Source organism: Rhipicephalus sanguineus, chromosome 11 (assembly GCF_013339695.2).
Source record: "Rhipicephalus sanguineus isolate Rsan-2018 chromosome 11, BIME_Rsan_1.4, whole genome shotgun sequence".
NCBI classification, from domain to species: Eukaryota; Metazoa; Arthropoda; class Arachnida; order Ixodida; family Ixodidae; genus Rhipicephalus; species Rhipicephalus sanguineus.
Window position 1 is genome coordinate 18,525,087 of NC_051186.1, and position 25,063 is coordinate 18,550,149.

A 25,063-nucleotide genomic window follows, 5' to 3' on the forward strand; every position below is an offset into this window, starting at 1 on the left:
TACTTCCGTCTTCAATTCAAAACAATATTAACAGGAAGAAAATATTGCCGAAAAATTTTCCTTTATTAAGCGATACTCAGCATACTCCGAGGTTTCAATACCTTAATCTGTACGTACGCGTACATTAAAACTCCATTTACATTTTTTTAAACATAATTTATTGATTCAGGTACAGAAAAGTGTTATCATTTTGTTTCATTTATTCGCGCGAATCTCTGAGCCGTTTAAAAACATGGCCGACATGCCGACTGTTAACACGATACCGGGTTGTGAATAACCAGTGTTCCATGTAATGTCCCGAACAACGATTGTTGTGGTTCTCGCTACCCTTACATGGCACAAGCAATGTTGCCTTCCCCCGGTGTTTTCGTGTTTCCTGTTACCTGAGACGCTGCCTAGCTGGCGGCTGGATCGTCGTTCTATGAACTGAAATAAAAATCATACCCGCATACGTGAGTGCGAAAATGGGAGGGTCAGAAATAGGTTACATTACACGTTTTCAAAAATTACACACCTAAATATTGGTTATTGGTTTATGCGTTAGCGCTTTTGTAGATCTACATAAACGTAGCTGTTTCTTAACTAGACTGTGTGAATGTCTACGGGAATTGGCTCATTTCCATGGCCAATGAAGCCAATTGCTCGCATTAAATGCAAAAAAGAAACCCACAAGCTGTTACCTGCTGCTGCTAATCTTAAAATAGCAGACAAGGGCCTCTTCGTTTGTAAATAATATTGATCGACGTTCGCGGTGAATAAGGGCGCATATGCCGCTGCAGGGATCCAAGGTTTTTGCCCAAATAACACTAAACTAATCTGGTACTACTACATGCAAACACGAAAAAAAAAGGTCGAAGAATAAACTTGGTTGTAGAAATCTCGCGTTTTTTGAAAAGAGAAAGAGAGCAAGTGAGAGAGAGACATAGTGGAAAAGGTGACGAAAATACAGGCGGGTTATCCACGGATGAGATATTATTTTGGTGTGTGCCGTTTACTTGGGAAGGGGAAAGGGTTGTCAAAGATTGAAAGAGGAGAAGAGTCTACGAAGACGCTACGAAGTCATTATGATTATGGCAATGTCGAAGTACTACACGGCAGCACTGACAGTGAAGAGGCAAAATGGGCCATTCAGTCCAGATTCTCTAACAAACCGCAGCAGTGCTCTAATATAGCAACTCGCGTTGAAGCCTCTGTAGGCAAGTGCTCCAAGTTTTTGTTTTCTGCGTTTCGCGTGCTAAGCCGACTGTTCAGCCGGCTTACCACGGGAAACGCAGGACAAAGTGTTGTCATAAACTGCAATCTCGATTATTGGTAACCGAGGACCCCAACCTTAGAGCAGGAGTATGACCAAGTGTGGATGACATATACGAAAATGAAGGAGCGGGGTGAATGAAATGAAGGAGCGGGGCGAATGAAATGTGAGGGGTGAAGGATGTCACCCCTCACACCACACCCTTAAGAAAACTCACAGGGTCCCGTATGCATTCACCTAAGACGACTCGACGGCGAAAGTGATCCTCTTTTTCTTCTCATTTGATGAACTGAGACCAAGCTGCAATTTCATGTGATAACGGCACCCTGTGACGCCATTTCACGTGACGTGGCGTCACGCCAAAATTTGTGACGTCATGAGGACGTCACAAATTTGGCGATCTGGCACGTCATAGTCATCACGTGATGGTGATTTTTGAATCACTCGTGTGGTCTTACACTTGGAAAAGGAATGAGAGAGATTGAAAGAGAAAGGTGCAAAAAAGAAAGAGCGGGAGACGGGGAGCACACACAAAATGTCAGAGTCAGTGCACCTGCAAGTGCCTTTGTCGCCTTAGCATTTTCGTGACCCTCGAAAAATTGGTTGTTTTTGGGTTGTACATAAAGTAGATGCACTATAACTGATGCCATATTACTGATACATGAACCAGATTGTTTTCTAATGTAGCAAGGCTAGTTTAACTCTATAACAAACTGGTTTGTATGCTCTTCAGCCCTAGGTGACATTACATGATTATGAGCATTAATTTTTAGACCAGTGTATGTTGGATGGATTTTTCTTCGTAGGCTATGATTTTTGCGTTCCTTCAATTCGCATGTGTGGGAAACGTACAGTGGCTGTTCTTATAAATGTCGTTTCTGAAATAAAGAAAAATTAGTTGTGAGTCAACGCTGTGTTTTCGTCGACCTTCATTTCTGTGTGTGTGTGTGTGTGTGTGTGCCGTGCGTGCGCGCGCGTGTGTGTGCGTGTGTGCGTGTGTGTGTGTGTGTGTGTGTGTGTGTGTGCGCGTGTGTGTGTGCGTGTGTGTGTGTGGTTGCGCTGCCGGTCCATCATGAAGTACATCCAACTAGCCCAAGTTTTTGTCCTGTCTTAAACCGGTCAATAATAGCACTTCCTGGGACAACCTCTGCTCCGGCCGAACACTGCAGGATACGGCGTGTACTTACCACAACTGCAGGCACAATGTCTAGTAGTCCAATGGCAAGAAACTATCATAGGGAGATTGCATCTTGGTCGCCAAGGGTACTCGCACGATACTCGGTTTGGTACTGCAAGAGAAATAAGGGAAATGTTCATTGGAAATCCCTGCTGGATTGCTAAAACCAACCGCCTAAGTTAGACTGCAGGATCGTGTTATGCTATAAAACGTATCTCAAGGGGCTACGTTGGCGAACAGAATGTCTTGTCGTTTACCTTACAGACATGGTTCTGTTAAGGTGGGTGGCAGTGGAAATGCTGCCAACTGCTTCGCGTCACCCGCCATCAATCTGGTTCCACGTCCACCGCTTTTGATAGACTGCACACCACTCTGACAGACCCCTTTGAAACACACGCCTTGTGACCTCGAAGCTCGTCTAATCCAGTGCCACTGCTCGAACACGAGCGCCCTTGCTTCCGCTTTCTATGCGCGGATCTCGGAGTTAAAGCTTACGCCTTGTAGGCTACGCATGCGCGTCAGAGCTGCCAGAATTCCGCATCCTGATAATAAACGTGGATGCGGGTCAAAAACGAAGAGTGGTTTTGAAAAACTTGGAGGATCTTTGAACTTCGCGTTCTGAGCGCCTTCTCAATCACGAGCATGGCTTTGCTTTTCGTTAGGTGACTCAACCGTGCCGCCAGGAACGGAACATTCGTGCGCGTAACAGTGGCCGCTTCAAAGTATCCTAGGACGCCTCCTGCAAGTACAGTTGTGAAATGCCCACTACGCCATAATTCTTTCTTTTGCAAATTTGCGAATAAGTAACCACTACGCGTCCTTAAAGGGGCCCTGCAACACTTTTCAAAGTAATCGTCGAATGGCACAAATAAAATAGTTTATTTCCTCCCGAATCGACTGCCGCACAAATTTTCAGAATCCATGAAGCACAAACAGAGTTACAGGTATCTGCCGCACGCTTCAAGCGCTATCTCTCTCCTGTCGTTACAGCGAGCGCGCCGAAAGCTACGCAGGGAGGGGGCGACAAGGGCAGGTGCGCCCACGTGGCTGCATCCCGCGGAGGCCCCGGTAACTGTGCAACTCACGATGCTCAAATTTTCCAATAGCCGTGGACTTGGGTATATGACACATTAATTTGGGTATATGGCATCTCTTGTAGAGAGAAGAGGGAACGATTTCTAGCTGACTTCGACAATTAATTGTAAATTCCAGGCGGCGTCCTGCGCTATAATGTTTGGTTCGCGTGTTCTCAGGAGCCTCGACTACCGATCGGCGGCGTTTGCTGACCACATGCAAGAAGTGTTGCAGGGCCCCTTTAAGACAGCAAGCGCACCCGCGCAGTTACGCACTCTGTTGATACTATTGCTGGGAATGATAATTAATTATTCCTGTGCGCTTTGTAATGAGTGCGTCTTTAACCAACCACTCATAGCGCAATTCGCATGTGTTGACGCGATTCCACGCTGCTGCCACGCAATATTACATGCGTTAGGGGCACTCCTCGCACTACATGAATTTCGTATAGGGTGTTTTTCTGAAACACCATCAAGGATGGGCATGGCTCTGTGGGAGAACATCACCTTCGCACGCAGAAGTTCTGGGTTCGATTCCCACTCGAACCATAGTTTTTTTTTAATATCGTTATTTGCATCTTTCTCAAACATGCTCACGGACAACGCTGATCTTTTGCTCACCACCAACACCGACACAGACACGGGAATGTCCGCGAAACGAGCTTTTTTTACCGTCATCGCGTTAAAGTTTCAAATACCTCAACTGACCCTATGACCCCCACCCCTCCCTCCCACCCTCCCTTCTGCGCGCTCTCAATGACTACCCCTAGAAAATTTCTGCTGAGACACCCTCTTTACAGGACATGATATGTCACAATTTATATGTAAAAACGGTGTTTATATGCTTTGGACTATCCTCTGTAATACTTGTCTTCGTCGCAGTACACCGCGATTTGAGAGTGTTTGCTCCAGATAGACCTCCGCACACATCCTTGCTTTCACAATGCTAAAGCGCTGGGTGATACTCAGAAGCCTTGCGGCTAGGGGTGTGCGAATATCAATTTTTTCGAATACGAATCGAATACGAATATCCACCTTCGAATATCGAATCGAATATCGAATATCAAAGGAAAAATGCCTCCACAGTAGCAATATTTTATTTAACATGTAGCTATTTGAAAAAAAAACAAAACATTAACAGCCGGACTGGCAACACAACATACACTGCTATCTCTAGAACATAATGTCCAGGCTAGCACAATGACAGTAATGAATAGATGTTATCATGAAGAAATATAAGTTGCTCCACATGATCAGGCAGCAGGCGCTCCCTTGTAACAGAGACACCCCCCCCCCCTGCCACTGAAAAGGCACGCTCGCTTGGAACAGAAGTGGCTGGAATAGGGAGAGAGAGAGAGAACAAACTTTTATTCTCGAAACCCAAGTCCGGATCCGAGCTCTAGGGTGAGGCTTTACTGACCTCCCCTACGATGGTTAGTATATAGGGAGGTACATGGGGCAAAGCTTTGCCAGACTGGGGTATCTGAAGGTGCCTACAGTCCGCCACCAGTCACATGTGTCACTGTCTTTCTTCGGAAGTGGTCCCGCATAGTGAACGAGTGGTAGTTCGGCACGTTATGGCCGCATATTGAAAATGTATGGTTACATGATCGCCCACAGCGCTGCACGTCGGAGATGCACCAGCAATAAATCATAAGTATTGGGGCACTCGTCGCAGGCAGATATCGTGCCTCCGTGTACTTACGATGTTTATCGCTCCTCGCGGCAACGTTTTTAGCTATACGAACGCAGCAGAAATGTGGAAGACGAGTTATTTTATCCAGGATAATCGAATCGCATATTCGAATTTTTCGAATATTCGAAATTATCGAATATTCGAAACTTTTCGAATACACGATTTTCGAATCGAATACGAATATTTTGAATGTTATATTCGACGAATATTCGAAACTTTCAAATATTCGCACACCCCTACTTTCGGCAGATTTGCACTTCAGGGTGGTGATTATAATCCACCTTTTAATAATGTAGGACTGAAATTTTAGCTTTAAATTGCACGTCCTCGCTCGTCAAGTGAGTATGGTTTGTCATTTGCCGCGTAGATTTACCGCATGGTGCTGTCTGTTCACCTTCTGCCTCCAATTTTGTTGTTTTATTTCTACACCATTTTTATATTTATAGGTAGCCCAGACTACAAGAGTAGTTCTAAAAATGCAGGTGACGTCTTGGATGCGAATCTTACGAGAGGTATTGAAATGCTTACCGCAATTCGCTTTTATGAATATTCCATCGGAATAAAAGCAGGTCTTCTTCATACCGGAGCGGCACGTTAGTGTGTTTGGGCGCAGAGTGTCGATTTTCGCTACTAAGAAATGCACAAATATACAGGATAGGCGTAAGCAGTGATGTCAAATTAAAGCGCTTACTTAAGGGCTGTTTACCCTAAAATGTTCACGTTTATGAGCTGCTGTTTCAGATGCGCTAATGCAAACAGTTGTCGAACGAGGTGTGCAGCTAGAGCCAGCAATACCACGAAGGAGGCTTTACCACCATCGAGGCCAAATAAAGCTTTGATATTAGGAACGTTAGAGACAGTAACATGCTTTGATCGAGCTCTGATAATCAGTTGCCTTTACCAAGCTGCCTACAGGCTCCATCATTTCCTCAACACTCATTTTCGCCAGAAAAGAGGTGGACAATATCAGCACTAAGCGTTGAGCCTATCAGGATTTCACGCATTTCGGCAACACGCTGTCACCTTCGCGTGCGCATTCGATAACGCACAAAGCGAATGAAATCACCTAATCGCGCAAGGCAGTCATGCGAGTCAAGGCACAACGGGCGCGCGACTGCATGGATATGCGCCAATAGAGATAATGAGAGCAGCATGAAATTCTTGGCAGTCAGCTGCTAAATGCGAATACCTAGTCTCCGTCAGTGAACGCCTGCGTTCATGGAGCCTCACGTTGATGCACCTTCCACTTTGGCAGATATATGATCGGCCACAGGACAGAGGAACCAGCCACAAAATGCGTTCTGCGCAGTCAACGAACTCAGAGGCGTGTCGTGCGCCCCATGCATTTCGTGAGATCATTGAAGCGTTCCACATTCGAAGTGGATGGTTGCGTCAGCGAACCAAAGTGTATCACTACCTCAATGAGTACCAAAGAGTATCACTACCTGCTGAGCACATGCAGAGGCATATGGTGAGGCTATCAGGTGAGGGCATGAAACCGGCAGTTTTTATCAATGTTTTCCGCTGTTTTTTTTCTGCTTTTCAATGAAGAGTGTGCTTATCTTGCGGCCTCATGAGTTAACGATATTGGCTCGGCGTTCCTTCTTTCTTCTTTTCTACATGCTTTTCAAAGTAAACTTTAATTGAGAGTCGGCGCCTATCTCTTGTGCTTCTTCTGCCTTCGGCTACCCGCGAAAAAAAATGGATACAACGTGATATGCCCGCTGGCGCGCTGCCAGTACAGTGCTCTCTTTTGTCCTCTGTACAAACAATGTGCTTCCCTAGCGGCAGTTGATGCCAGGGATAGGGCATGACTGACTGACTGTTTGCATTGATCTGAAAAGTTGCTTCGATAAAGCCATGAGCCTTAAGGTATGCTATGACGTCGCTCATGCTAGTTAGAGATATTGAATAGTCAAAGAGGCATGTGAACGTTTCTTTCAAATTATGAAGAAAATCTGAACCTGCCGAGACTTGGTTATGTTCAACTGATTGCATGACACACTGATAGGCAACTTCAGTTATTGAGCCAAAAATGGGAAACAGATGTAGAGCCTCTTGTTTTGTTAGCAACAACCGTATTACACCAACAGATAACGAAGTCAAGAAAAGCTCACACGGCGTTATTGGTAGTGAGCTCCATTTCGGTCGCCAGTAGTGGTCTCCAACTACTGTGAGAACAGAAAACAACGACCTACACACTACCGCAACCAAGCCTGCGGAGCCAGCTGCGCCTCACTTAAGGTTCAATGCCTCGCAGTCTGGTCTTCCACAGCGGCGTAGCCAGAAAATTTTCGACAGCGAAGCTGTTTGAGCTGTCGGTAACTTGTGCTCCGTCGTAAAAAAATATCGTCATCACGAACCGGCACGCACTCTCTTCATTCTCTTTACAGTGAAGCTGGGTAACGAAGCTGTCCCACAGAAAATGCGCAAGCCCCACTACCGTGCACACCAGGTGCGAGTGTGAAAATGAAACGAACACGTGCAAAAGAGAGAGAGAGAGAGAGAGAAAAAGCGATAGAAAGGAAAAAAGAGCAAGAGAAAAAAAAAGAGAAATGAAAAGAATTATTACATGAAAAGACAAAGAGACAGAAATACAGTCAGAAAGAAACAGAGAGAGAGAAAGAGAGACAGAAGGAACAGGAAGGAAGAGAAAGAAATAGAGTGAGACAGAATGACATAGAAAGAAGGAGTTACAAAGAAGGGATACAACAAACAGAGGGAAAGAGCAAAATAAAGAGAAACAAAGACGGCCGCCCAGCATAGAAAGAAACAATGAGAGAGAAGATGATAAAAAGAAATAAGGCGCCATAAACAGAGAGATAGAGAGAGAAAGGGAAGAAAGAGAAAGAAATAGATAGACTGAGAAAGAAACAGACACAAAAAAGCTGTACAATGAGCAAAGAGAAATAAATAGCAAAATAAAGATAAACAAGGAAGGCCGGCCAGCTGCGCTTTCTTCAGGCTTGGCACGCTTAGTGCGAAGGTCCCAATATTTTTCGGGTGAGGTTGAACCGTACTCAGTATACGTTCGTGCGTGTGTTCCTATGTATGCGTGCATATACACACGCGCAAGCTTAAAAAAATTCGGACAGTGGGAGGGGGTGTAGGAAGGGAAGGGTTTCGGGTTTCACACTGCCTCCTTCCCGGAATTGGGGACTTTGAACTCCTAACCCCCCTTCCACCGCCTATGTCGATGGTCCTCAGCTATTAGCTCTCCTTCTAGGAGATGACGCGCATAGTGGCTCGGCATGCACGCCAGAGGCGTTACAGCGTTTGGGCACTATACACTGAGATTACGCAGTGTTGCTTTCTACCTAAAAGAGGTTGTTAAGTCTGGTTCGTTAAGCGGGAAAACGACTTTTCTCAATCGGAATAGATCAACTCGGTTACTTTCACCTTGAAATCGGCACAGATGTCGGGCGCTCAGAAGTACACGTAGCCCTGCTATACGTGTAGAAGGTATATGTGTAGCGATATCATGTGCTGAACAATTTCATTTGGGCGAACGAACCAAAGCACCCCCGTTTTACCGATATCTCGACAAGAATGCACGCAGTTACTTCTATAGGATAACTGCACAGATAAAATACGCACTTACCTTGTTTCATGCTCGTTGTAAGGGTGGCAAGCACGCACAGCGTCGTACAATGCAATGCGAATTCCTTCATTCTCATCACTTTGTAGAAAACGTATATCAAACAAACTTTCTTCGCCAATGTTTAACGCCTGCATTTCCATAAATCTGTTCAAACTGCAATCATTACTGGTGTTTTTCCGAAATTGCATAAAGAGTAGCACTTCATATTTTCTCAAAAGCAATACTCACACTATTTTTTTTCTATGCTCAAAGAGGAACAGAGCCAATTAACTAGCATTATATTTATATAGAAACGCTATATCTCTATGCATGTAATTTAGCCCACAACTGAAGAAGCAGCAGCACACGCCTGTGTAGGGAGAGTTTCGGTGTGACTATGTAATGCTCTCCTTACACATAAAAGTCATATTGTGGTCATGGACACACTTAAAAGCTACAGTGCTGAATAATTGTCAGTGCTCGCAGTACAAGTTCTTAGGCTTGAAGGTAGCATAACTCTACGTTTCTCAATTGCTACACTAGAATTCTACATATTATGTACAGATTAGTTTCAGTGAGAATTTATAGAATGGTTGCTATAAAGAACAAGTATACCGATGCAATAAACCAAGATAAGACTCAAGAAACTTCGCAGTGGGATGGCTTACACAGACTTCGGCGTGGAAGGAAGGCTGTTCAATAGTGTTCCTCATACAACAGTGTCTTTATGCGAATGTGCGCAAATATTGCGTTGAGAGTGAGCAACTACAATATCACAGCTATGTTCCCGAAGTAAACATAGTGTGTCAGCCGCGTGCCACCTTTGTACTGCAACTTGCTACGTTGCTATAACACGTCTAATAAGAGCGTTGACAAAGTGTTTTCTGGGACCTTGCGCAATTTGCAGAAGCAGAGTCCTTTGTGTGTTCTTCGCACTTTTTGTAATGTCTTAGAAAACCTGTTCAGCTCATAGACCAGCTGTGGAGGCGTGACGTCAACGCAATCCTCACTTGTGATGCTTCAATTTTTGGAATTAGACTGCTACAAGCGCTCATTTATTGAAGGTTAAACTCGCACACCTTTGTGAAATGTCGGCTGGTGTAAGCATTCGCAAATGTCACACATAACACGAACCACAACAACAAATATTCCGTTTAATAGTTACAAATTACTTGTGATTACGAGAAGACACAGATTTGGCTTCGTATTCCTTAAATAAAGCGCATGTTGCTGCTAACCATTATTTAAGGATAAATTATTTTCAGAACGATGCACTGTCTAGCTTCCAAAGATTTAAATCTTTCAACAGAGCGATCATATTTTACTCTCAATTGAACATGCCCTGATTTGGACGAACAATAATCATCGACTCAAAAGACCGAAAAATGAAACGGAAGCAGTAGTCTCCATGAGACGGCTACTGCATCAATATCTTCGAAAATTGTGTGCAAAACAAAAAACTTACAAAATGCACAATGCGCAAGCGCAATGCAGGAATTTCAGTTGTTCTGAATACTTTTGTACCATTTATGTCCCATGTCCTAACCCTGCCATATAGGTGAGAAAAAGAATTATGTTCGCATGATGCCGTTGTTCACAGCTGAGTCTGTTTACACTATGACCATAGCGCTGACCACACTATGACCAAAGCTACCGAGATTGGTCGGAAATTAGGCAGCAACAAAATAACTAATAAATGCTCGAAAAGCACCGCGTCTCCGCAATGTTCGAGTGGCAATCATTCACAGTTGCTTTTATAGTGTGCTTTGAGTTATGAAGGCAGTTGGACTGCCAACTTTTGAGTTATTAAACTAGCGCACTTCTGGCGAAGTAACGTTAGGAGAGTCAGTGGAGGCGAAAGTGGTAGAGGCCTGCGTACTTAGGTATAGGTGCACATTAAACCCTAGTTGGTGGAAATTTTGATGCGCGCCAGTACGGCGTGCATCATAATCGTATCGTGGTTTTGGGACGCAATACCCCACAAATAATGATTATCAACTTTAGAGGAGAGTATTGCAAAGAACGACTGAAGCTAAATACTAGTCAACCACCACGTGATCTCGGCGTCAGTATTCGTGGTAGTCTTCTGCGCCTTTCTATATCATAAAACTAGAAGGTGCAAATTAATTGAAGACCGTCCTATACGAAACGTTTTCAGTGAATACGCCCGTGTCGCATAGGTCGTGTGCTGTTCCGGCTTTGTTAAGAAATCGCCAAGGAATTGCGCTCCTGGAGGGTTCACCCAGCCAGGCTGCAGATTATGATAAGTACAAATGCCTCTGATCTCTAGTTTGTTATATGTGGGTGAGCCGCCACCGGTATAATGCGCCATGTGCGCGAAGAGAAGCGCTCGGCTCCACCGGCTAGGGCGTCACTCTCAACTCGTGAAAACATTGTGTAATCGCGCTCATTCGCCGCATTCACACAATTGCAACTGGTGCCACAAATTGCACTACAATTTCAGGCCTGTCAGAATGGACAGCAGAGCAACGTGTAATAACTGTAGCTGCGAGGAAACAATCAACTGTCTTTTCTGTGAGTGTTCCCGCTTCAGTGCGCCCAGGAAAGAACTTTCAATAGTGTTAGATGGATTGTCTATCGTCCATTGTCGGAGGAAAGAATTTCGGACAGTGGACGTACGTCCTCAGCGCAGAAGGCTTTGAAAGCTTTATTGCGTGTCTTGCGGGCATCTGTGTTTGAGAGACAGACTTTAAGCAGTGTCGTATTCTCCTTCCCTTTTATGCCTTTTCTGTGCTCTTCATTCCTGCTCTGTAAATTATTTTTTCTATCATCTTTTATTACCTCACATCTTTTCCCAGCAGTCGGTCTGATATCTAGCTAACATCGCTCTCATTGCACCTATTTGTCTGTCGCCCTCGTTCAGGGCCCATATCGAGAACTGGTTACGCTGGAAGTGTTCGTGAGAAAAAGTTTCCGCCACTCATGATGATGTGCATATTATTAGCGAAGCCGTCTGACCAATGACAACATCACTCATACTCCGAAGTCATTGGGAATCCAGCGCCAGCATTTGACGCCACTCTTACCTTTGTTCAGGGTAAGGGATCGAAGTGCAACGACCTTGCAGATGGCAGCTTTGGCTAACTTGGTATAGACGCACACCGACTGGCCGAAACAGAGACTTCGTAAGTAACTACAAGCGCGGAGCGTGACAGGATCGCAAAAGAGTCATGTGGAAAGCAGAGTGCCTCACGAGACTACCAGGTGGCGCCTTAGTGTTTGTAGACTGTGCCATAGAAACAGAAGCTCATCGCCTTGACCGCCAGGGTGACCCTATAAGTCACACAGCTGAAACAAAGCACTGTTGCCGAGAACATCGTGCCGGTCACACCGTCGAGGCCAAAGTTTATTGCAGCCGCCACGAAGAGACCCCTAAGGGCATAAAGGAACATTGTGACCATCGGTAATTGGTTCTATTAGCGTTTTTCTAGACAGACATATGCATCACAATCAGTAACAAAACAGTCTCTGAGCATCTACCTGGATTTGTGTGTTTTGTCCCATGACGCCGACCGCTTGCACAGCAGTACTGACTGGCGGCGATATGTTATCGTTAATCAATCAATAACGCACAAGAGCATTTGCAAATAATAAATATTTGTTGCCAACAATAAGAGCGTCTATTTCACCGAAGGATTACGTGTTTGTCTTAAAGTGTCAGAATGAAAGGACAGACACTCGATGAATCCTCTGAAGTTAGTGGTATCCTGAATCCAGAAATCCAGCAGCTCTAGGTACCCCTCTCGCTACGTAGACCAGCGTGGAGTAAAAGCTGAGCGTTGCTGCTCTACATCTTCTCGTGATGGAATATTCTATAGATGTGTACTCTCGCTCGTATGGCAAACCCACACCATGTGGCCGAGCGTTGCTAATTCTGCACGATGCAACCGTTCAAAACGACGAAGCGCAAGGTTTACAGCACCATATGGACTCAAGTGTGGACATGTACGTTTAATTTCCACCATACACCGTCTTCTTTTTGTACATAAGAGCACTGTACGTTGGCGCCCCTCTCTCAGCTAGTGGGTTGCTTAAGCTCGAGCGCTGTCATATACATGTAGGTGTGAGGGATAAGGTTCGGGTAATCACGGCAACTTAAGGAATTGTTGCCGAGACGGGCGAAGACATTTTCAGCTTGAGTTATAAGGCTTCAATGCCACCAAAAATGATGATGAAGCTTGGCGCTTTACAATGCAACAGCGAAGAACTGCCCTATAGCTACGAGCACGCCACACGTTCTTGAAGGACTCAAGGTCTGACCCTCAGCGTAGTCCCCCACTGCACTACACAAGATTTGTGTGAACACTACACCGTGTGACGGTCGAGGGCACATCAGTCGATGAGTTGCGTTGCGTCTTACGCCGACAGCAGCGATGACACAGGCATGGTCGGAGCGGAGCATGCGGCAGAGCCGATGTGGCAAAGACGTCCCGCACAGCCAGTAGGCCCAGGTCTGGAATACGCCCGTGTCCGAGCACAACGGACCGGCGCCGGCTGCTGGAGCGCCCGGTAGACGGGAGCCAGGCTCGAGCGGTCACCAGGCACAGGGGTAGGCTTCGGGACCAGGACCCGACGAGCGCTTCACCCTGCGACTGCTTCGTTTGGTTTTCGTTCCCGAAGTCTCTCTCGTCGCCTTCCTCTTCTACCTTCTCCCCATGGCTTGGCTTGACTTAGACGACACGATTCTGCTTTTCTTATCTCTTCGTCGTCTTCGTCGGCGCACGGCACAGCACAAACCCGCAAAAACACCACGCACCAGATGAGCCTACCGCGCACATCATGACGTAGGATATGTGCTACATGCCGCGTTGGAGGCGTGCGTCGTGGAATGCGAAGAGGAACGCTGCGTGCGTCGTGTCCTCCCTCTAGCCTGGCCGTTAATACTCACAGGGTGAGCGGGGAACGCGGTCGACAGCCAGGCGAGCGTCGGACAGCTATTGCTAGGGCCACTTTCTCGTGCGCGTCTCGAGGGCACTTTTCAATTTGAAAGAACATTAGGAGCGCTGCGTCTGCAAGTGTCGACAATGGAGATTCAGACGCTCTTAGATATTTCATGTATATATACTTAATCAAAGTGTATCTAATTGTAAATTGTGTATATAGTTCATCAAAATAGTACATTAATAAAACATCGTGTATATATGTATATATAACAACGTGTGTTCTTCCTTCATATGATGGTAGAGGAATTGTACGGAAGGTTCACGGGTTTTCCCGATCTTCTCCAAGCCAGCTCCTCAATCATTATTCACCTCATGGATATGGCGTGATTGTTTTCTTCGGGCGTATCACGGCTGCTCAAAGACGCGAGAAATTCGTAGCGTGAATGACATCCGCAGACGTGACGCGCGAGCGTGTAGCCATGTTACAACACGTGGCTAGTTGCGTGCTTTTACGCGAAAGAACCCGATATTATTAAAGACGATAGTCTTTCTTGGGGAACTTAAACGCAGAAATTTTGGTCTGTCTTTCTGTCTGTCCTTCTGTCTGTCTTTCTGTTTGTCGCACGTACCTTCGATTCAGCCACTCGGCCAAGTTGAACCACTTGCCCAGGGCCAGCCATCGTGAACGGCTGACTAGGTTCATACTTGTGTACATTGTTGATCCAAAAAGCAAACATTACGCATATCTGAGGCGCAACATCACTAGGTATATATTAGGCGGTGTGTTTCTTTAACATAAATACATAGATACGCAATTTTAAAGACCTTGATGGTATGCGGTTTAACGTTGAGACAGTAACGCGTTTATTAAAAGATTGCCACAGGCTGAAGCGATCAGCGGTCGAAGCCGAGCAAGCGCGAGCGCCAACAACAACCGTCTTCGTCTTCTTCTATGGCAGGCATTCTTGTCTGCGCCCTACCATGTTACAAATCACTCCCCCGCTGAAAAGGAGCCATCCTGGCGACCTAAGGAACAGGTACAACTGGTGGGTCATAGTGCGGCTTCAGTCGATCGACGTGAACAGTCTCGCGGCCGCGACGACGGCGGTCCGTTGATGATTGAACAGGCTCAATCATATAGTTAACTGGGGATGCTTGACGTAGGACGCGGTAGGAGACTTCGTACTTAGGCAGTAGCTTTGTGGAAAGGCCAGGAGCGGAGGAGAGAACGCGAAGCCACACCAACGTTCCAGGCGAATACGACTGAGGAGGCAGATTTTCGTCGTGACGGTCCTTCTGGCCCTACTCGCCCTACAATGTTACAACCCTAGCTTCTTAAGGTGCGCTGAAAATGCGACTGCGCTGAAACTTGTCTTCCTCCGTGCCCTCTGCACAAGCTCATGTTGTGTTTCGGTTTCGGTCAGTATTGCATTGTACGAATGACAGGGGGCGCTGCTCTGGCATTCCTGTTTTACCCAGGCGACGTGTAAGTAAGAGAGTTTGTGGAGAGTACTCGTTGAGTGCGGACGTTTCTTCTCCTTCGGCGCATCGCACCAAACAGCGTGTTCGGGCTGGCCGGCGTCCCCACCGGTCGCGTTGGTCACCGCCGGTCTTCGCCTGCCGCAGCGCCGGGACTACCAGCCCGCAACACAGCACTCGTATTTCCCGACGTATTGCCAGATGGCGTCCATATCTCACGCAGCGCCTCTTCTATCGTCTTTAGACGACATTTGCAGCGAAGCACGCAGATACGCGGCCAATTATTTCTCGCCTTGCGCCTCATTGCCGGACGCACGCAGGATTCGTTCCAACAGCGCTGGTTGCCAGAGCCGAGCAAGGCCACAAGCACGTGACCCTTCCCCCCCCCCACTTTCCCCGTAGCTTGGCACTTGCCATTCGCACTCAGATGCAGAGGAGAGAGCGCAAATTTTCGAAGTGCCATTTTTTTTCTGCACACCCTGCCGACGCAGGTAATTTTCGTCAGAAACCAGTCTATAACACCTCCGCTGTCAAAAAAACTTAGGACAGCTTCACATTTATGGTGCCAAGCCTGGAGTAATAGCGGAGCTGGGAGGTCTTCCTTAGCATACTAGCCAAGCCAAGCCTAGAGATAGCCAGTTAAGCCTAAATAGAGCCGTATGAGCATAGAGAGGGGCAGTTTATCCTGGGAATGCCAAGCTAAGGCTCTCTCTATCTCTATTTATTTCGCTATCTCTATGTATATATCTTTCTCTGTGTGCGTATTTATTTCTTTATTTCTACCTTCCTCTTTGTGTTTCTTTCCTCTTGCTTTATTACTTTCTCTCTCTTTCTCTCCATCTTTTTCTCGTTGTCTCTTCCACAGCAACGCAATCATATGGTCTGCATAAATGATTTTTCTGCTGGAGTGCCTGGATAGCCGAGTGGTTACGACGCTCACCTTCGGACCACCGGCACCGGGTTGCAACTGCGCCTCGCCAAGAAATTTTATTCCTTGTTGTTTATTTGTTCCCCTCCTTCTCTCCACTTATCATGCCATGTCCTCCTTCTTTGCTTCCTCCAACGCGTTGCTAGGCGACGCATGGTGACGCCATCGCTAGGCAAGGTTTTTCAGGGCACACTGAACGGCCTAACCACCGGCTTAAAAGTTTCGCTGTTAAAAAAAAGGCTACGGTAACGGGTCCCGCCTGACCCCGGTTCTGAATGATTTGATCTAGTCGCACGTGTTAACAAACGCTCACATATCCTGCCATATTGCTTCAGGTTGATCATTTTTTCCTGCAACTGTATAGTGGTTCCGGTGGTTGGCTTCTGTATCTTCATGCGATTGTAATTTGGCTTAGCATCCCGCCTCGCCGGAAAATTTGATTTCGTTTTACTTATTTCTTCTCCTCATCCTCTCCTTCCTAAACGCGTTGCTAGGCCATTAATGTCGATATGAGCACTCGGCGAGGTTTTTAACGCAACAGCGTTAGAAAGCTCGTTTTCCAGAAATGTCGGTGTTGAAAATTCGAGGTAGATGCAAGTAAAAAAACAATAAAAAAACCGTCGGTTGGAGTGGCATCGGCGATTCGAAACTGCGACATCTCGCTTCGTGGCGCGATGCGTTTAGCTGCTCGGCCACCACCCATATATCTTCTTCCGCACTTACGACGAGCTATTTATATACAACATTTACCGTAGGTGATGCACACATCTCGGAGGTTCTTCAGAAGCTTGACTATCACCCGCGAGATGGCGCAAGGGGCCAAAGAGCACTTCCGAACGGCATCGCTCCGCCGTGTGGCTGTGTTTTCCTCGCACCTCATGCATGGATATAGAGTCGGAGGGCGTCCGCACTTTGGCTTCCCTTGCTGCATGGTTTATGTGTCCACCGCAAAGCGAAGCCAGTCTGGCGGTTCCGAAGGAAATACGAACACCGTCCGATTACACTATCGCGCCCTACTCTTGAAAGCTAACCTGAAACGTACGCCAAGTTCTTTTCTGCTCATACTCAACAGTCCAACCACCGGTTTAAACAGCTTCGCTGCTTGAAACAACTGGTGCACTTCATCTAGAATACTAGGAACAAACAACGAAGCACTTACAGGCAAAGCACTTGGAGGGAACGAAAATTTGTGCAGGCTAAATATTCGCTTAAGAGCAGAACGCGATAGCTGTATCGGGTCCCGTTCGCATGGTCCGTGGTAATGCGTGTGGCGCCTTCCCGCCGTAATGAAGATAAACGATAAGTACATCTGGCTGAGGTCGAAGCAGCGACGATAACAGCGCTGGTGCAGAACGCGCTGGAGTTCCCACTGCTTCACTAGGGTCCTCTAATGTCAGCTTGAGCCACCGAGCTGCTGTGGCATTTGAGAAGCGTGTTCTTTCTTGCACCATGAAGCATGGGTTAGATTCTCATTCCCACCCTAATTTACCTAGTATTTTTTCTACCTATCTACTTTATTTTAGTGCAATAGCGGTGTTGAGAAATTTTGCCCAATATCTGGTTACTGTTGACCTGTTTTCATTCGTTTCATCCATGAGCATTTTGCGCTCGCGGCCGATGCCGGTGGTTAATGCAGCAATATGGGCACGCAAACGCCGAATCAGGGAATTTCGACATCATGTTAGAAATAATAATAACACTAATTTAGTGTATTCTTCTTCACTGCTGGTTTAAATAAATGGCTGTCCACAGCTCTGAATTCACGGCATTTGTTTAAGTTTTATTGGCAAGTGTATTCGCGGGCACAGAAACAGGACTTGCAGGGAGTGTGGTTAAATGGAGCGTCTATACATGTCGTTGCCATCGTCCGGTTACCTAGTGTTTCGCGAAAGCCTTTTCTGTCACCGGAATGCCAGCCCACACTAAAACTCTATGTAATGTGAAAGGGTCTTAGCGCTAGACGGCATGAACAACGAATACAAAGTGTTATCAAGATGTAACGTTCGCATCGTTACATACTACATGTGCGCTACATCGCTTTTACTTGTCAGAGGCGTATTCCTTGTCACTTTCGTATAGCGTTATTACACCCTGAAGTGCACCAAACTAACTAGTCCAAAAAGTCGTACCTTTTGTGTTCGTCTGTACATCTTGTCGCATCTTTGGTCAGACATTTTTAAGCGAAGCATTTCGTAGTGGACCTCTGGCATCTATCTATCTATCTATCTATCTATCTATCTATCTATCTATCTATCTATCTATCTATCTATCTATCTATCTATCTATCTATCTATCTATCTATCTATCTATCTATCTATCTATCTATCTATCTATCTATCTATCTATCTATCTATCTATCTATCTATCTATCTATCTATCTAGGCGCCTACGACTTTGTGCTCTCCTGGCCGTTTCGTTAATGAGATGTATACCAAAACAAAACTGTTATGGCACAACATTACTGTATGACAAACATAAATGATAGGTCATAATATGAGAATCCTGATAAGCATGTCATGAACGGCATGATTTACATGCAACGGCCTTGGTGCTCCTGCGGTCGTTTAGTTAAATTGATATATACCAAAATTGGTATGGCATGACAAGATTGTCTGACAAACATGTAGTCGTTCACGTCATGACATCTGGTTCACTCCATAGCCCATGTTTGTCATGAAAGCAGGCATGTACGATCTTTTATATATTGAAACTTATATTCTGGTATATACAATGCATGACCTGTCATTTATGCTCTTCACGCACCCATGTCATTCCGTATCAACTTTGGTGTATATCCAGTTAAGAAACGGCCAGAAGCGTACCAAGACAGTGTCGGCTAAATGATGCCGTACATGAGTTGCATGTTATGATTTGCGTGTTAGGTCCTGTCATTTATGTTCGTCGTACAGTCACGTCACCCAATAGCAGTTTTGGGATATATCAAGCTAGAGAAACGGCCACGAGTGCACCATGGGCGTGGCATGAAAATCACACTCTACATGACATGTATGTCACGATTTTCATGTTACCACCTGTGATTTATGTTGCTCATACAGTCACGTTACGCAATACCAAATGTGGTACATGCCAAGATAGTGAAACGGCCGCAAGCGCACCATGAGCGGGGCATGTATGTCATGGCGTAGATGACAAGCATGTCATGATTTTCATGTTACCACCCGCAATTTATGTTCGCCATACAAAAATGTCTCGTCTTACCAGTTTGAGTTTTTACAGTCAAACCTCGGTGACACGACTCTCACGGGACTACCATAAAGATTCGTATCATCCGAAATTCGTATCACCACAAAGCGCGGAAAATTAGCATGCGACAAAAGAAAGCTGGCGTACGTTTTCATTTATTGTTTTTTCAGGGCCGCAGCAATGTCTGGAAGAACCCTGCATGATTGTCACTTTAGTTTCTAGATGTCGGTAATCATACCAGCACTGGTAAATATACGGCCTGTACGCGTGTGTTTCATTAATCAACCAGGTGCGTTGTGACCCGCGACAGCAGTAGCCCCTTCCAAAATTTTATTATGCTTTTTTGCATGACACCGTAATACTGCAGCCAAAGTAACAAAAGTACCCATTTGACACGATGAATGAAGGCCACAGAAGCACAGTTCTGTGTTATTATTTCGTTAGCGCGTTGGTGTTAGGGATATTTTTGGGGAGATTTACGACCGTGCCCGCACAAGTGCGACCTCAACGGTCGCGCATGTTGACGTTGTGAGGCCTGACTCCTTCGCACAGACCGTCCTCGCCTTCTTTGGTCCTCGTCCACCTTTAGAAAAGTGTTTTTCTTGCACCGTGATTCTCACGATTTGGCGGTGCGGCGCGCATGCTCACGCTTGCGTTCCCGCGCTCGCACGTTTTTCGCGCGTCTTCCGCGACCGCGCGGACCGCACCTCTTCGTACCTGGGCGGTAGCGTGCGTTTGTATCAAACGTCGCTGGGTGAAAATCGGTTCACAACAACCGTACTCTATTACATTGCAGGCCAATGGGTCTTGGCGGGGACCAACGAAAAATTCGTATCACCCCGAAATTCGTATGAGCTGTGATCGTATCACCGAGGTTTCATTGTATTAATCTAATTAAACGGCTGCGAGCACCCCGAGACCATGTCATGTAAATCATGCTGTGTATGATATGCGTGTCATGATTTGAACGATAGGACCTGTCATTTCTGTCATACACTATTGTCACGCCATACCAATTTTGGTATATATCAAGTGAATGAAACGGCCGCAAGAGCACGTACACGGTGACATGTAAATCATGCCGTTCGTGATGTACATGTCACGATTATCATGTTATGACCTGTAATTTATGCTCCTCGTACACTCATGTTACGCCATACCAATTTTGGCATGCATTTCATTAACGACGCGGCCAGGAGCGCACAGGGGCGTACGAAGTCGCTCAAGCACAAAGGCGCACAAAGTTTCGGCCAGGAGCGCACAAAGTCATAGCGCCTAGATAGATAGATAGATAGATAGATAGATAGATAGATAGATAGATAGATAGATAGATAGATAGATAGATAGATAGATAGATAGATAGATAGATAGATAGATACGGTCAAAGTCGCAGAAGTTCGCTATGAAAAGCTTCGCAGTTAAAGAAATTACACCATTTCCCGCTAAAGGGTACCATGAGGCGATGCGAAGCCGGAGCACTTGCACGATCGCGTTCCGTTGGCGTTCTTTGGGCATGCTACCGACCTCGCGTCGTGGAACGCGAAGAGGAACGCTACGCGCGTCTTGTCTTCCCTCTAGCCTGGCCGTTAATTCTCACAGGGCGAGTGGGGAGCGTAGGAGGGAGAGGGGGAGGGGACGGGCATGCGCTGGTGCTCATCGCGGCGTTGCGCAGGAGAGAATTTCGGCATGTATAGCCCGCGTTTCAGAGGAAGAATGGAAAGGAGGAGGGGAGAGGGGAAGTGTAGAGGGGGAAGGGGGAGTGGAGAGTGGGAGAGGAGAGGGTATGCGCATGCGCAGTAAGGGTGGTTACGCCGCACACCACCACCACCACCACCACCACCGGATTGAACTCCGCCATAAGATACTTCGCATCTAATACGCATCTTGCACTAGTGGCGCAGGGATGGAACCATCAGCGGAGCTCATGTAAGATATCAGAGGCACAACACATCGCAAAGTCACTTGCATAAGCCAGCTATTGGTGTCACTATCAGAGGAAGGGGTTCTTTTCATTGATCAGTGGTAAGCTTGTGTGTAGTTTACGTTTTATGCATATATATATATGAAGTTTTTAAACAAAATCTTTCAATTGTTACACCAGCGCTTGTCCCGTATTCTTCTTTCGGGTCTTTTCCGCTTATGCGATACCCAACGATGGATAGGTTGCAACTGGCCCCCTTTTCAGACCTACTAGGCGTAGTGTTCGACCTAGCTAAATTTTCCTAGTATTCCTGGCCCAGCTATTTACACTTTTCATAGTTTTTGCTGCTAGTGCTGAGTATGCCTACACTTGGCTTGACTTGGCTAGACCTGTCACGTGACTACATGTTACGTGATTCTGTGATTTTAGTCATGTGACAAATTGTTACGTGGTTTTTGGTGCGAACATGTTACGTGCCTAGCTGTTACGTGGTTTATAGCGGCGACACGTCATGTTACTAGCTATTACGTGACGTTGCGTGATTTTTTTGTCACGTGACTAGTTCTTACGTGATGCTCCGCACTTGTGGCGCAAGCCTTAAGGGAGTGCGTAGCTGGGCGGCCTCCTTTGTTACTCTTCATTTTCTATTTATGCTTGTTCTCTTTCTTTCTTTTTCTGTCGTAGCTCTGTTTATTCTGTCTTTTTGTCCCTGTCTATTTCAATTTTTTTGTCCATGTATTTCTTTGTCTTTCTCTCTTCTTTTTCTTCTCCTTCTAGCCCATTTTCTCCGTCTAGCTCTTCTTTTTAAATGCGAAGCATTTCTTAGAGAACCTTTAGCGCTTTGGGCGTTTCTATCTATCTATCTATCTATCTATCTATCTATCTATCTATCTATCTATCTATCTATCTATCTATCTATCTATCTATCTATCTATCTATCTATCTATCTATCTATCTATCTATCTATCTATCTAGCCGCCTACGTCTGGGTGCTCTCATGATCGCCTCCTTAACTTGGTGTAGATCATGATTGGCATGGGAAGTGTAGGAGGATTTGACGAATATGACCGTCGAATCATGACATGAATAACGTGAAAATCCTGTCGTGTACATCGTCAAACCATTTCCTCTAGACACGTGTGGCACATACCCGTTTGCCATGGGCCGCAGTGTACGAGCATGAGAAACAGGTGATTGACAGCTTCTATCTACCGAGGAACGGCGAGAACAGGCACTGGTAATTTAAATGTGAGAGCGTTAAGAAAAACCGACATCTGCAGCGGTAACCCGACGAATGGAAAGAAGAAAAATTAGGATCCCAGCAGGAATCGAACCCAAGCATTCTGCATGGCAGTCAGGTATTCTATCACAGCGCCAGGCCACGTCTTGAAACTGCTTTGGAAAAAGACCCTATGTCGGCGTAATGTCGGTGCAAACGCAATTCTGGTTGTGGTGCTATCTATCTAATTTTACAAGAAAGAAATAAACACTGCATGTGTACTCCTCCTATGATACAGGCGTCATATCAGTACAACGTCTGTTGTTCCAGTGTTGGCTCCACTTTTATAGCAGTCTAATAAACATTACATTTGTATTCCTGTGATTCAGCAGACTATATTGAAGCACTGCTCGACCCCGCAGGAGTACATTAACGAAAGTTACGTATGATATTCACATGACTGCGCCATAAAGTGCACTTATTTTCGATGATACTGACGTATGTACTCTAACGTGAGGGTTGCCGTTATGTCGCAGCATAAGTTACCCTTTAAACGCCAGTATTGTCGACGTGCCTGGTTAGCCCACGATGTGCGCACACCTACTACACTTACAAAACACGTCGATCCACCTCTTAACGCTTGGCTCAAAGCCATAAAATACACCATAGAAGTACTCGCTGACTGCTTCGCATGAAACCGATTCCCACAACGCGTGGGATCTGCCGAATTTTTCTCTCTCTCTCTCTATTTATCGCTTTCTTTTTTGTTCTTGCTTATATCTGTTTTTATCTTACTCCTATTTCTGTGTTTTCCCTTTCTTTCCCTCTATTACTATATTTCTTTTTCTTTGTATGCTATGTTTTACTCCGTCCCCTTCTCCTATCTCTCCTTGTCCTCAAAGCTCCTCCTCCCTCCACTTCTCTGTCCCGCGACCTTGCTATAGAGAAAGAGAGAGAAACAAATAGATGAAAAGGAAAAAAAAGCCAGGGAGGTTAACTTGGTAGTAATAACCGGTTTGCTACCCTGCACAGGGGTGGGGAAATAGGGGTCGAAAGAGGGCAGAGAAAGAGAGAGAGATAAAATGAAAACAAAACAAAAAATGCACACATGCACCCATGCAGGACGTTCCTATCAGAGCCGTTCTGATAGATCGGTTGAACGCAGAAAGCGTAGTAGCGCCTTCACAGCCTTCTTCTGTGACGTTAAGTCCTGTCTTTTTTCAGAAAGAGTTCGGTCGTCCAATTTATCGAACGCGTTGCAAAGCGACTGTCTCTGCGAAGTGTACTGTGGACAGTCGCACAGAATATGCTGAATGGTTTCATCACTTCCGTAGTAATCATAAGCTGCAGTGTTGATCATTCTTATGCGGAACGCATATTGATGCAAGCCATGAAACAGTCTTTAAACTACGCGCGCCCTCCCAGCGGACAACGGCGCCTTCGCCGCACGCGATCGGATCGCGTGAGATGGTGACCAGAAAAAGAGAGGAAGAAGAAGTGAGGAGCCGTTCGATCAAGAGGGAGAACGCTTCTTGTTTTTGACAAGTTAGCCCTCAATAAATAGTTCTCGCAAGACTACCTGAATTGTTCGTTACAATTCTGGTGGAGCTGCTGGGTATGATCTCAAGCCCTGTTCGAGTTAGAGACGGAAGCCCTGAGCCACGCCAACTGGGACCCAACGATCTCACGCCTGTCCACCAGCGCACCAGCCGTCGTCTGCGTGGTGAGCCACCCGAATTTCCTCTTTTGCGAGAGCCTGCTAAGGAACCACCGGCTGTCTGCGGCGGCAATACCGAAATGACGTCCCCAGTCGCCGCAACCCACGTCATCGTTGATCAACCGCGGACGCCCGAGCCTTTCCATGGCGATACGTATGAAGACGCCGAGGATTGGCTTGAAGGATTTGAGCGCGTCGCCGACTGCAATGGATGGGCTGAAGACCGCAAGCTGCGCCGCGTTTATTTCGCGTTGCAAGACAGTGCACGAACATGGTTTGAAAACCATGAAAGAGCTTTCCGGTCATGGGACGATTTCCGGCGGGAGCTGCTGACCACGTTCCCGAGCACGGACCGCCGGGAAAGAGCTGAGGCCGCTCTGCAAGCGAGAAGCCAGCGGAACAACGAAAGTGTGGCAATGTACCTCGAAGATATGTCCCGCTTGTTTCGCCGCGCTGACCCGAGCATGAGCGAGGACAAGAAGCTTCGGCATCTGATGCGCGGTGTGAAGCAGGAGCTCTTTGCCGGTTTGGTGCGGAGCCCTCCACGTACCTTCGCGGAATTCCGCTGCGAGGCGACAACTATGGAAAAGACACTCCAGCAGCGTGCAAGGCTCTATAACCGAGAAGTAAACGCCGCATCTGTGGAAGGGGTGTCCGCAGTATTCGGGAACAGCATCGATGTCTTGCGAGAACTCGTACGATCTGTAGTTCGAGAAGAGCTCCAGAGGCAGCAGCTAAACAGCAACCCAACTACAATCTCCTCGTTGGCAGAAGTTGTTCGCGAAGAAGTTAGGCAAGCAGTCCGTGAGCAGCAGCCCCAAGCACAGCCTCAAGCGTCGTTACCGGTGCAGCCAGCGATCTCGTATGCCGAGGTACTCAGAGGAACACCTGGACGTACCTTCGTCACGGCAAC

The 25,063-nt window shown here is 46.4% G+C and overlaps 1 long non-coding RNA gene across 1 annotated transcript; it reads right to left on the bottom strand.

The window, feature by feature from the left end:
* Nucleotides 1-267: 267 nt before the first annotated feature.
* On the bottom strand, nucleotides 268-5,817 carry LOC119374610 (uncharacterized). Its single transcript, XR_005180237.2, has 3 exons — nucleotides 5,727-5,817; nucleotides 2,440-2,541; nucleotides 268-426 (listed from the first exon to the last, which is right to left on the bottom strand). It is a non-coding gene; the product is annotated as an uncharacterized LOC119374610 (long non-coding RNA).
* Between the last annotated feature and the right edge of the window lie 19,246 nt (nucleotides 5,818-25,063).